Source organism: Bidens hawaiensis, unplaced genomic scaffold (assembly GCF_021521415.1).
Source record: "Bidens hawaiensis isolate Kalapana, Puna unplaced genomic scaffold, B.hawaiensis_p1.1 tig00029276_1, whole genome shotgun sequence".
NCBI lineage: Eukaryota > Viridiplantae > Streptophyta > Magnoliopsida > Asterales > Asteraceae > Bidens > Bidens hawaiensis.
In genome coordinates this window covers 215867-229549 of record NW_027494822.1, presented here as the reverse complement: position 1 = coordinate 229549, position 13683 = coordinate 215867, and positions in this window count along the sequence as shown.

Genomic DNA, 13683 nt, shown 5'->3' with positions numbered 1-13683 from the left:
ACGCTCCTGACTTGCGAGGAGGTTACAGACCTACCCGCATCATACCCAAAGATCAAGCAGGAAAGTCGGGAATTTCTGCACGTGACATTAGGACTTTCGCGGGAAGAATCCCCATGGAAAACCTTAAAACTAAACCCTTTTCAAAACCCTTTGCTTAAGTCCAAAGGTTCACCTCACTTATTAACAATTCATGAGAAGAACATTGGACTGGGGGGACTTGAAGAGGTAGGTCCCAGCAGAGCCCAGTTGGACCCGCAAGACTCACCTCAAAGAGGGACGTCTGCGCCGTTGAACCCGCAAGACTCACCTTCAACAGGGACGTCTGCGCAAAGGCTAAACTCGCAACCCCTTGAAGAGGGACGTCTGCGTAGAAACCAACTGGACCCGCAGGACCCACCATGCTCAGAGACGTGACGTCCTTACGCGCAGTACGCAAGCTGTTCCCGCAGGAAAAGCCTCCCAATGGTGAAGTACTCCGCCTGTTCCCGCAGCTGCGGATACAAGCCATCAGGGAAGGCTACCTGCGCAGCAAAGCTACACGCACAAGGCACTTAACTCTTAAATAATTCAGTAATGTCACCTGAAGAAGGAGTGAGCAAGCCGGGAACACTCCCGCACAAAGCCGTGAGAACTCCCGCCCAAATGAGCCAGTCCGTACGATACTGGAGGATCTTTTGTACTGTACCTGACGAGGTATGGACAAAAGATCTGACCAATGATACGACAGCTCACTGACAACAGTATGACGAGCAGCACGCTCTTGTACTGTATGTCACTATTAGCCGCTGCCTACTCACCAACCTGTCGGAGGACGTGCATGGCCTGCAGTTGGTGGAACAGGAATAGTACACAGCCGGCCTGGTCACTATCAGCCGCTGCCTATCCACCAACCACCAGCATGGCATGTGCGTAGCCCACAGTTGGCAGAACAGGAACACTATTCAGCCGGCTGTACCTGCTTGGAAACCTACCTTCGGCTATAAATACTCCAACACCTTGGAATGGTATCATCTTATCTTATCTCATATCTAATATCTTGATATATTACCTGATATCTGCTCTAGTCATTCTCTTAATATACACTTATATTCAAGAGCAATCTAGTCTGATTCTCACGCCGGAGGGTGGTCACAAGGAGGTACCCCCCCTTCTCAGTGACGAGTTCACGGTGTCTGTTTTGCAGGTTATCAGAAGAACCATCTTCGCCGGACCTAACCCTCGTGGGAAACATCTATTTAACCCCCAGATTGTCCATAATCTGCCTGGGGTCGATTAGTGTTTCTTCACTCTATCTGATGTTAGATGAGAATGTGTTTTGTTATCAATGATTTAACAAGAAGAGTGCGGACTAAAGTTGATGAAAAAGAAGCTAAGTCTATACTATATATGAGTCTATGACTATACTATATGAAGATAATGCAACATGGGCATCTTTATTATCTTGAACCCAACTAGTTTTAAAGCGAGAATCCAAATACACTTAATAGAATTATGGAAAAAAAATATTATAAGTTAACTAGTTTTTCTACCAGGCGCGTTGCGTCGGGGCAGCTGGCAAACCATAGCATTGAAACACGAGCATTGGTAAATCTCAAGGTTATGATGATGAGTCGACAAGAATTCAGTCATTATCGGTTGCGTTCGTTACCACCTAAACACCATTGATAAAATTTCGGCGTTAAAACCAAAAAAATTATTCCGTTAAATGAACATATAAAAACATTAACATATAAGAAAACAAAATATTTAAAATGATGTTTATTTGGCTGGCAAACCTGAGAAGTGGTAAAACTCAAGTGTTGCCAGTACCAAGCATTGAGCATGTAACTTGACACGAGTTCAGCATGTTTTGATTACGTAGTTACGTTACCGGAACTCAAAAACGAAAAAACATATAAAATTGAGGTGGACCAACGAATACTTTTTTTTGGGGGGGGGGGGTCGGTTGGTAAACTTGCGCATTGGTAAAACTCAAGTGTTGTCAGTCATGGACTTTAAATAAGGCCGCAAGTCTGCGCGAACTCAGTAGGTTTCTTTCATGTTTAAAAAATTTGACGTTTGATAGGTTTCCATTACGTTTATTATAGTAACCGAACTAAAAAACCAAAATAAAATTCATCAATCAATACGGTGCCGCAAATTGCGACACAAAACTTCTTATCTACACTATATATAATACACTAAAGAGGGGCAAATTAAAACACTTCATATTAAGGGATTTACAACTTATTATGCATTAGGTACATGTTTAAGTAGGGATAGATTTGTCTTTTACAAACATATTACGTTCATTTGATTTGTATAAACATAATTACTAACTATAGTACCTCAACTTTATTTAAATTTTATAAATTTAAGAATTAGTTACAACTTTAACCCCTCATGATTATCCATTTTTTACTCTAATTTTATCCTTTTTAGTTTTCTTCATATATGTTTTACAAAAATATGGTTAACAAAAATCTGAACATACCTATTTAAACGAGCATATTTTTTTCAACGTTTCAATATAAATTTTTTTCAAAACAGATTGACGGTTTAAAATGTACAAGTTATTACTGCATGAATGTACAAGTTTCTTAGAAAACAAATGTTTATCCAAATACTTACAACTTTGACCCTCATGTTTATCAAAATATTACTCAACTTTAGTTTTTTTGCCTTCTTATATGTTTTATAAAAATGTGATTAAAAGTATTCAAGTTATCTAAACATTTAAAATAATTAAACAAACATGAGTCATGCTTGGTATGAACTTCGAGTTGAGCTAGAGCTAGCTTTGGCTTGGCGTGCTAACAACTTTTAAGTATTGTTTATCGTGCGGATACCTGACTAGTTTATATATATATATTATATAATTGTTGTTTTGTCATTGAAAATAAAAATTTATAATTATTATGTGATCCGGTTTGCATTAGGTAAGAAGTGGGAATATGATAATTAGGTGTCAATTTAAGGCAGATAGCTTCACAAGCAAGACACGCAACATAAAACTTATTGGGGAAGGTTTGCCATGCTTTTATATCTCGTTATGTGGCAATTACCTGCTACAGTATTTGTTTTAGCAATAAAGGTGTATTGCCACATGCTTTGTTGTGTCAAGCGCGCTCGTGTATATAGGTTAGGGCATGACTCTTATGACAATATCAAGAATAATTGACTATTCTAAATCTACAAAACAAACAGTTAGGCTAGTTACAGGGGAGAAACGGGATTCGTAAGCAACCTCTGATGTGAGAATCAGTAAGGTATAAGTGATAAGTATAGATGAGAGACGAGAGAGCATGATTCTTTTACCGTTTGAAGGAGTCTTTTACATATAGTTGAAACTGTGTATTGTTTATTGCGCCAGGTGCCCTAGGAATATCCAGTTTGCCCCCTCTATGACCGACATAGAGGAGATTGAGGCCGTTTTGGCTAGTGTCTACTGTTGAAAGTGTGCACTGTTTTACTACGGGACTGTTGCCTTTTGCACGAGTGGTGCCTACCCATTGGGTTGTCCCATGTACAGTTGCCTGGTACTGTTATGTGGCCCTGTGTGTATCCTCTATCTAGGTGGTGTCTCCTGATTAGTCTTTTAAGGTGGTGGTGGTGGTGGTGGTGGTGGTGGTGGTGGTGGGTGGGGGGGGGGTGTCCTTTTGGCGTTTTCATTCTATGAGAATTTTAATATCGCTTTTGGCGTTTTCATTCTATGAGAATTTTAATATCGTTATTTCCACCCAGTCTCAGCCTAGATCCAGGTTGACATCAAGGGCCGTATATTAGAATCTCAAAAAAATTCAAGGACCCGGGTGAAGTAAAAATGTGCCTCTAATATATAAACTCGATAACTACTATACATAAAAAGTAAATAATAGAACGAAATTGTGATAACAATAAATAAAAAAAATATAGTAAAAAATTAATTTAATTTAATACTTAAATGAATCATGAAGATATCCTATCAATTTTTTATTTTAAATCAAAAGGCCTTTTCTTTAATATAGAAAAGAAAACAATATGACTATTAACATGGGATCTAGTAAATAATAGGTTCATGACATAGGTACTATTTATAAACTATGGGCTTTTATAAATTTTAGTTTAGATTTAATATGAAAGCTAAAATTTAATGGGGGGCTAGAGTTACCTTAAATAAATAGAAATTAAAAATAGAGAAAATAAATTAGCGATGCAAGATTTAAAGTTTTACAACTCACTTAATAGTGAAGTGTTTTACTAGCTGAGCTAAATTAGTCTTACTTATCCATAAGATTATGTACATCATATATGAATGCGGAAACTTTTTTAGGCCTAAAAAACTGTTGGGTTGTGGGCCATAGCCCTCCTTGTCCACCCCATGGGTCGGGCATGTATCTCTTTAAGTCTCCTCAGTCTAGTGTTGCGACTTAGCTCGTGTGGCGGTAGGAGCATTGGACTAGGCCTAAGGTTTTTTTTGCCCTTTCTTTGGGTTATGTCACGCCTAGCGGCAGGTCTTGTAGTGCGCCGCATGGGCTATGTTGCAAGTGATTTAATTTTTTCGCTTTAGGTTTGAATCGATTGCGTGAGTGAATCGTGATGATTGCCTCGTGTTATTTAAATTTCAAGCCAAGTTTTCAAAAGCCTATTGTGCGCGCTTAGAATGGTTGGTGTGGTCAGTTGTCTAACCAAACAATAGTAACGTTTAGTAACTGTAGCAGGGAGATAGCGGGCTTGTCAGTCTTTCTGCCGTATGTGATTTCACTTACTTTTTAACGTGTCGTGTTCTCATTAGAGCCCGCCCATGTAAATGGTGCACCCTTCCATTTTTCTGGCGACAATTCCTTGGTTTCTTTCACCTTTTTTCTATTTCTTCTCGGATTTAGTTTTTTAAAATGTCAAAGTCAGGAACCTCCAATGGTGGTGTTCAGCACAGTAAAGATAAGGTGGTCCCTGCACTCGTGAGACTATCGCCATTAAATGGAAACTAGTGGAGACTAAATTTCTTTTGAGTTTTTTCTTTACTTCTAACCAAGTACATATCTCTAAGATACATGCCACGAGTATATAAAAAGAAAATAGTAAAAAATAATTGTGTTTTTAGTTACACCATTACACATTTCTAAGGAAAGATTTGTGAGAGCTCCTATGCGCACAATAACGTGACATGAACGGTTTTACTTTTTATACAACTACCACACATTGTGGAGGTTTTCAATACTTTTTTTTTCGAACTGCAAATTTCATTTAACAAAAACCAAAATCCTTCCTACAAAGACGGTAGCAAGGGACGGTACCAAACACCACACCGAAAACAATTACACAACCAGATATTTGCATTTATCCCAATCTAGATTGATACAATTCGCCCTATTTACGATCCACAAGAAAATGAAGAAAGTTGTCACACCCCGACCAAAGGAGGCGGAACATGCCGAGGTGTAACGATTGCCCATAAGCGCATGACACTATTTAAAGCGACAATATTTAACAAACTCATTTCATTTCACAACATCGAAAATGTCACATAACCAAATATTCATAAGTCAAATACAACAAAATATAGCAAAATATAGCAATTCAAATATTGTTCATTTTTGCTAATATCCTAACGGTATTTGTGTCATTTTCTTCACCGAACTCCATAATCAACCTAGATGCAAACCTGTAACATTTCATAAAATAAAGTTGTCAACACAAAGGTTGGTGAGCAATTCATAAGTTTGAACAATAGATATATAGTATGAAAAGCCACAAAACTAGTATACAAAACCATAAATAATAGCTATAAACTTGGATAAATTGACAATCGCTAATAGAATTAAGTTAGTGCCACCTAGCTACAAGGGATTGCCAAGTAGTCTAGGATTTATAAGAATATCGTTAATTGCATTACGTTAACGACACCTTGCTACAAGGGGATGCCAAGTAGTCTAGGATTTATAGATTCCACCAACCGAAAGCGATAAACACATAGGCATATAAGCATAGAACACCAAATCGAGCAATTATTCAAGTAAAGTATACAACAACGTTTGTGGTTTAAGACTCAAGTATAAAGCATTTGATTTGAATAAGTATGAAATGTCACCCCAAAATAAAAGATAGAAAACGGGGTATGAAGTTACTCACGTTCAAGTATAAAACTTGATCGGTAAAAGATGAATAACCGGATGGATGAAGTTTAACGAGCAAGGCCTAAATGACATTAAAATCTTGGATTTAGAATGGTTGTCTTGAAGATCTTTAAATAAAATAATTGTTGCAAAAAGTAAACACATAAAGTTCAAGGTTTAAAATGTAACTATTTAAGAATTTATAATAACAATCCTTTAAAAATGTAAGTTTGCTCGAAACCGGGTTAAAGTATCTAACCTTAATATTTACTTAACAAATGTTAAGTAATAAGGTGGGAAAAATGCTAAAATGCAAGTTCCTTTGGGACAAAGATACTAAAACGGGTTTTTAACGAGTGTTCGGGTTGTCGATTCGGGTCTTGACAAATGGTCAAACCCAAAGTCAACTTTCCAACATATTAATTGTTACGAGATAACTCATTAAAATATACTAACACCTAACCAAGTATGTAGATCTATTGTTTAGAACTAACAACGCACGTTAAGCGAGTGTTTGATTTTGTCGGTCCAAACTATGTGATGAGATCAAGTTGGATCCAACAATTCCAAGTACTTAAGAAAATAATTAAAATCAGTTTGTAAACTATTTTTAAATAAATATACAAGTCTTGATAGCTAAAAACACACTTGTGTGTCTTAAGCGAGTAATAGTCGGTATAGTTCGGTTTGGTTCGGTCTCCATCTCACAAATAGTTCATAGATGGTTTCTACATGCCCAAATATCATAGAACTTGTATATTGGTTTATAAATGAAGAAAACTTAAATTTTACAACTAAAAAGTTAACTACAAGTCTTTTAAGCAGAAGTTTCGGTTTAGTTCGGTTTCCATCTCCCAACGATTTCATAGATGGATTCCATATGCTTAATATCAAAGAACTTGTAAAAATGATTTTTGAAACTCAAATCTAGCAATAAACATGTTTGAACAACTATTTTAACAAAACTAGTAAACAAAAGTTCGGTTTCCGGTTTGGACTAGTTTCGGTTAAACCGAGGTTAGTCTTATACAAACCCACACCATGGAACTTGTAAATAAGATGAACAAACTAAAAGGGTTAGAAGTTATTCATAAGTGATATGTATAATAAGTTATGTGTGTGTATATATATATCAAGAACACGAAGTCCTTCATGAAGCCTTGCCTTATGACATTCGAAACTTAACCAACCGGAGTCGGTGAAGTAACAAATAAAGGAAACAAGGGGTGTGTATTATATATATGTTGTACCACCATATTCAAGTGTTAGTAATATTAGATGAACAAGTTAAAATGAAAGACTATAGTTAGTTGACCTTAAGAAATCAAAATAACAAAATGTTGAAGATGAATACTTGGATTTGAGAGAGATTTTGGAGAAGATGAACAACCAAAATGGTGTATGGAGCCTTGCTTTTATAATGGTAAGAGTATGGTTCATACAAATAGGGTAAAGATGTATGTGATGGTTGAAATGGTCAAACAAGTTTTTGGTAAATGGCAATAATAGTCCTCAAAGTTTGGTTTAAGTCATTTTAATGAGTTTTAAGGACCAAAAAGAATGTTTTCAAGACCCAACAAGTGTAAAACAATATTGTAACACAAAATCCATCATTTTGATTATATCTTAAGCTTTGGTTTACAAAATGGGTCGGTTTACATGATAAACGAATATAAAAACGAATACAAACGAGACCCGAAATTGACGAATGTCACAGTATCCCCTACTTTAGGAAATTTCGTCCCGAAATTAAGATGATGATGATGATGCAAACAATTGTGGATACTTCTCCTTCATTGTGTCTTCTCGTTCCCAGGTGAACTCCGTGCCACGCTGTGATTCCCATCGAACTTTGACTAACCAAATACGACTACGCTTGGTTTTCTTCTCGCTGCGATCCATGATCTCAACGGGTCGTTCAACCATGATCATCGAATCATCGACATGTACTTCGTCGAGAGGTATATGGAGATTACCCTCGGCTAAGCACTTCTTAAGATTTGATACATGAAAAGTCGGATGAACACCGGCAAGTTCTTCCGGTAGTTCGAGTCGATAAGCCACCTTCCCAACACGTTCAAGGATTTTAAAAGGACCAATTAAACGAGGAGCTAGTTTACCTTTCTTTCCAAAATGGACTACCCCCTTCCAAGGAAATACTTTTAAAAGGACAATATCGTCAACATTAAATTCGATAGGTTTTCGCTGTATATCGGCGTAACTCTTTTGAAGATTTCTAGCGGCTAGGAGAGTCTTACGGATTTGATTAATGACATCGGTGGCTTCTTGGACCATTTCGGGTCCCGTGATTTGAGCTTCACCGATTTTGTTCCAACAAATTGGGGAACGACATTTACGGCCGTAAAGAGCTTGAAAAGGTGCCACATCAATGCTAGAGTAGTAGCTATTGTTGTAGGAGAACTCGATGAACGGAAGATGAGAATCCCAATTCCCACCGAAATCAAGAACACATGCTCGTAGCATATCCTCGAGTGTTTGGATTGTACGTTCGTATTGACCGTCCGTTTGAGGATAATAAGCGGTGCTAAGATCGAGACGTGTTTCCAAAGCTTCTTGAAGAGATCGCCAAAATTGAGAGGTAAAACGGGCATCGCGATCGTAGATGATAGACAATCGCAAACCGTGTAGACACACGATTTCCCGAACATAGATTTGAGCAAGCTGCTCGACAGAGTACTTCTCGCTAACCGGAATGAAATGAGCAGATTTTGTTAATCGATCGATGATCACCCAAATGCTATCGTTGCCTTTTTGGGTTTTGGGTAATTTGGTGATAAAGTCCATAGCAATGTCTTCCCATTTCCAAACAGAAATCGGTGGTTGCTCGAGTAGACCAAAAGGTCTTTGATGTTCGGCTTTGACTTTCGAGCAAGTAAGACATTTAGATACAAACAACGCTACGTCCTTTTTCATACCCGGCCACCAAAAGGTAGCACGAAGATCGAAATACATCTTATCCGCACCGGGATGTACGGAATAATGCGAATTATGAGCTTCGTCGAGAATACAAGTACGAAAGTCATCGCGATCGGGAACCCACAAACGATTGAGAAAATACAAAAGGCCATCGGGTTTGGTTTCGAGTTGAAGTTCGGCTCCACATGACATTTCGTCGTACATATTACCTTCTTTGACGGAGGTGCGTTGAGCTTGAAAGATACGAATTTGAAGATCGGTTTGAACAATGACGCTTAGAAGTAGAACGGATTTAACATTAACCTTTCGACTTAGGGCGTCGGCGACAACATTCGCTTTACCGGGGTGGTAGCGAATCTCTCAATCGTAATCACTAAGTAATTCGGCCCATCGTCGTTGTCTCATGTTGAGATCTTTTTGGTCGAAAATGTGTTGAAGGTTTTTATGATCGGTAAAAACCACACATTTTGTACCATAAAGGTAATGTCTCCAGATTTTGAGAGCGAAAACGACGGCACCAAGTTCGAGATCGTGAGTCGTATAGTTCTTCTCGTTGACCTTAAGTTGCCTTGATGCGTAGGCGATGACTTAACCTCATTGCATGAGAACACAACCAAGGCCTTGATGGGATGCATCACAAAATACAACAAAATCGTCGTTTCCATCGGGAAGGGTTAGAATAGGAGCATTGCAAAGCATTTCCTTGAGAGTACAAAAGGCTTCCTCTTGCTTCGAACCCCAATCGAAGGGTTGTCCCTTATGGGTGAGAGAGGTAAGAGGCAAAGAGATCTTGGAAAAATTCCGAATGAAACGCCGATAATATCCGACCAAACCAAGGAAGGATCGAATTTTCGTGGGAGTCGTTGGAGTTTTCCAATCCTTAACGGCCTCAATTTTAGCGGGATCAACATGAATACCTTTGTCGTTTACGATATGTCACAAAATTTGAACTTCCTCGAGCCAAAATTCACATTTGGAGAATTTAGCATAGAGTTGTTCGTTTCTAAGGAGTTCGAAAATGGAACGCAAATGATGTTCATGTTCGGCTTTGGATTTAGAAAATATAAGGATGTCATCAATAAAGACAATAATGAATTTATCAAGGAATGGTTTGCAAACGCGGTTCATGAGGTCCATAAATACCGCGGGTGCATTTGTTAACCCTAAGGGCATAACCAAAAATTCGAAATGTCCATATCGAGTACGGAAAGCGGTTTTTGGAATGTCTTCTTCGCGAACACGCAATTGATGATAACCCGATCGAAGATCAATTTTGGAGAAACAAGTTGTGCCTTGAAGTTGGTCGAATAAGTCGTCGATACGTGGCAATGGATAACGATTTTTAATAGTAAGCTTGTTAAGTTCACGATAATCAATGCACATACGAAACGAACCATCCTTCTTTTTCACGAAGAGAATGGGAGCGCCCCAAGGAGAAGAGCTTGGACGAATGAAGCCTTTATCGGAAATTTCTTTGAGTTGGTTTGATAGTTCTTGCATTTCCGACGGGGCTAGACGATAAGGAGCCTTGGCCATGGGCATCGCGCCGGGCACAAGATCGATTTGGAATTCAATCGGACGAACGAGAGGAATACCAGTAACATCATTGGGAAAGACATCAAGGAAATCACGAACAATAGGAATATCTTGGATCTTCCTTTCCTTTTTGTCTTTTGTCACCGAGAGAACTAGAAACGGAACGTACTTTTGGCGTAAGTACTTTTGCGATTGATCACACGACATAAGGTTTAGCCTTCGTGACGTTGTGTTTCCAAATACCTTAAGAATTTTACCGTTGACGAGCGGGATGCGAATGAATTTATCAAAACAAACGACTTCGGCACGGTGCAAAGATAACCAATCCATGCCTACTATGACATCGAAGCTACCCATTTGCATCGGGATGAGATCAATGGAGAATTTATGCTTAGAAAGAATAAGAGAATAATCACGGACGACGGAATTGATGGTAATATAATTTCCATTGGCGACTTCAACAGAGAACGGTCGGGAAAGCTTAGTTCGAGGCATCGCAAGTTTCGACTCAAATTTCAAAGAAATAAAACTTCTATCCACACCGGTATCAAAAAAAAATAGAAGCCAAATGATAGTTCACCAAAAACATACCGTTCACAACATCGTTTGCCACTTGAGCTTGATTTGCATTCATCATAAAAGCTCGCCCTTGATTACCATGGTTGACTTGAGGTGCTTGTTGTGGAGGTGGAGGTGGTGCTTGGATTGCTTGGATGGGTTGGATGAGTGGTGCATTGAGTTGGGGAATTTGGGGTTGATAGGTTTGGACTTGGTAAGTTTGGGTTTGGTAGTAAGGTACGGTCATGGTTTGGTTAGCAAAGGTGAGGCGAGGGCAATTGTTGCAGAAATGGTTTGGATCTCCACAATTGTAACAAGCTCGGGGTGGTTGGGGTTGGTTTGGTGGGTAGGGTGCATATCGGTTTTGGGAATTTTGGGGAAAAGTTCTTGGTTGGTTTGGTTGGTTGGGTTGGGTTCGTTGGGCGGATCGGCAAGTGGTGTTGAGATGGCCAAGTCGGTTACAAATGGTACATTGGCGACAAGGCGAGTTTGTGGGGTGGTGAAATTGGCAAGCGTTACATAGCGAGTAAGGACCGGTATAGGGTCTTCGGTTTTGGGGAGCTTGGGTTTGTTGTTGAGGTTGGGTAACGACAAAGTTTCGGTAGTTGTTTTTGGGTTTCTTGTTGTTGTTGTTATTGTTGTGTCGGGAGGAGTTTGAGTAGTTTATGGCTTGTGGTGCGGGTTCAACCTTGGCTTGCGGTGCGGGCTCGGGCTTGTCTTTCTCACTTGCTTTCTTGAGGGTTAGGGTACCCGCCTTCACGTGATTTTTCGATAGCCAACCGGCTAACGTGATGGCTTCCTCAATGTTCGCGGGTTTGCTACTCATGACCGAGTCCCGGATTTTCATCGGTAAACCCCCAATATATTTGTCAATTTCACGTTCGGGTGGGGTAACCAAATGAGGTACAAGAATGCTTAGCTCGTGAAAACGGAGCGAGTAAGCGGCGTTATCACCACTTTCTTGTTTTAGGTTCCAAAATTCTTCCTCAAGCTTTTGGAGCTCGTGTTTGGGATATAATTTCTTCTTCATAAGTTCCTTGAGCTCGGCCCATGGAAGAGCCATGGCCGCATCCATACCTTGGAGGTGCCTACCCCACCATGTTAGGGTGGTTCCCCTAAACATGCTTGAAGCGAAGTTTGTCTTTTTCTATTCGCGGCGTTCGCTGTGTAAAAACACATTCTCCACATATTCGAACCATTGCAATAAGGTAGTCGCACAGTTGGTTCCAAAGAATTCGGACGGGTTGGCACTGGTAAATTGTTTAAGCAGGTAGGATGCGGGTTTGGGTTCAATAGGTGCAACAACGGGTGTGGGTTGGTTTGCTTGTATTTGGTTCAATAGGTCCGATAGCCAACCGGCTAACGTGCCTGGCAACGAGAACGGCCATACGTCGGGTGGATTCATATCGCGGTTGGCGTCTTAGCGGAGGCATGCTAACATTTATAAAGAAAATGAGATAAGTTTTGGATAAAAAGAAATGAATATAAAGGTGTATAAAATAAAATGAGATTTCGATTTCTGATTTGTGAATCCTAGAGTTAGTATGGAGAAGATGTTAGTGTTAGATAAAATATAAAACTTTGTTTATAAATAACAAAACCGTAAACAAAACGTAAATGATTTTTTTTTTGAGATAGTTAAGGCTTGAAAATTTGAGATTTTGAGATTTATAGAGTCGGAAGAATCGCGCATGAAATCACCATGACTTGATATTCCAACACTAAATAAAAGGTTTTTTAAAACACCACGTTGGAGTCCAAACATGTGCACGTAACCACCGCGACTTTTTCATGTTTTAGACTCAAATAACAATGATAACACAATAAATCGAGATACAACGTTATGCCAAAACACTAGTCCACGAAATCACCGTAGCCCTATTGTTTTAACACCGAAAAATTAGGATGGCAACCGGAACGCTCGCATTCGACTACTTAAAGAATTAACATATATAACACGGTTTATGGCCTAGAAAACGAGCATTATAACTCAACCATCCCAGGTAAGTAAATCACCTTCGATCCTTGAAATCTTTTTGTCAAATGGTCATTTTATAATGTCTCGTTTTCTATGATGGCTACAAACCCGATATAAACGCAACCTTTAAGGGATTTGAAACAACGGGATCCAAGTTAATCTTGTAATCCATAAAACACAATAAAAATCTACTTTTTGCGTTTTAAGGTAAGGATATCTTGGAAATACTATGAAAGTGTGTGTATGTGAACATTTAGGATATTGGTGAATTTTAAACAAGTTCATAAATAAACATGTGATATGAACAATAAAATAGAGTAAACACGTATGAACACACGTATAGGACCCTAAGCATAACAATTCTAGGACGTTACGTCTAACCATCTATCTTAATTATCAAGGCTCTGATACCAATCTGTCACACCCCGACCAAAGGCGGCGGAACATTGCCCATAAGCGCATGACACTATTTAAAGCGACAATATTTAACAAACTCATTTCATTTCACAACATCGAAAATGTCACATAACCAAATATTCATAAGTCAAATATAACAAAATATAGCAAAATATAGCAATTCAAATATTGTTCATTTTTGCT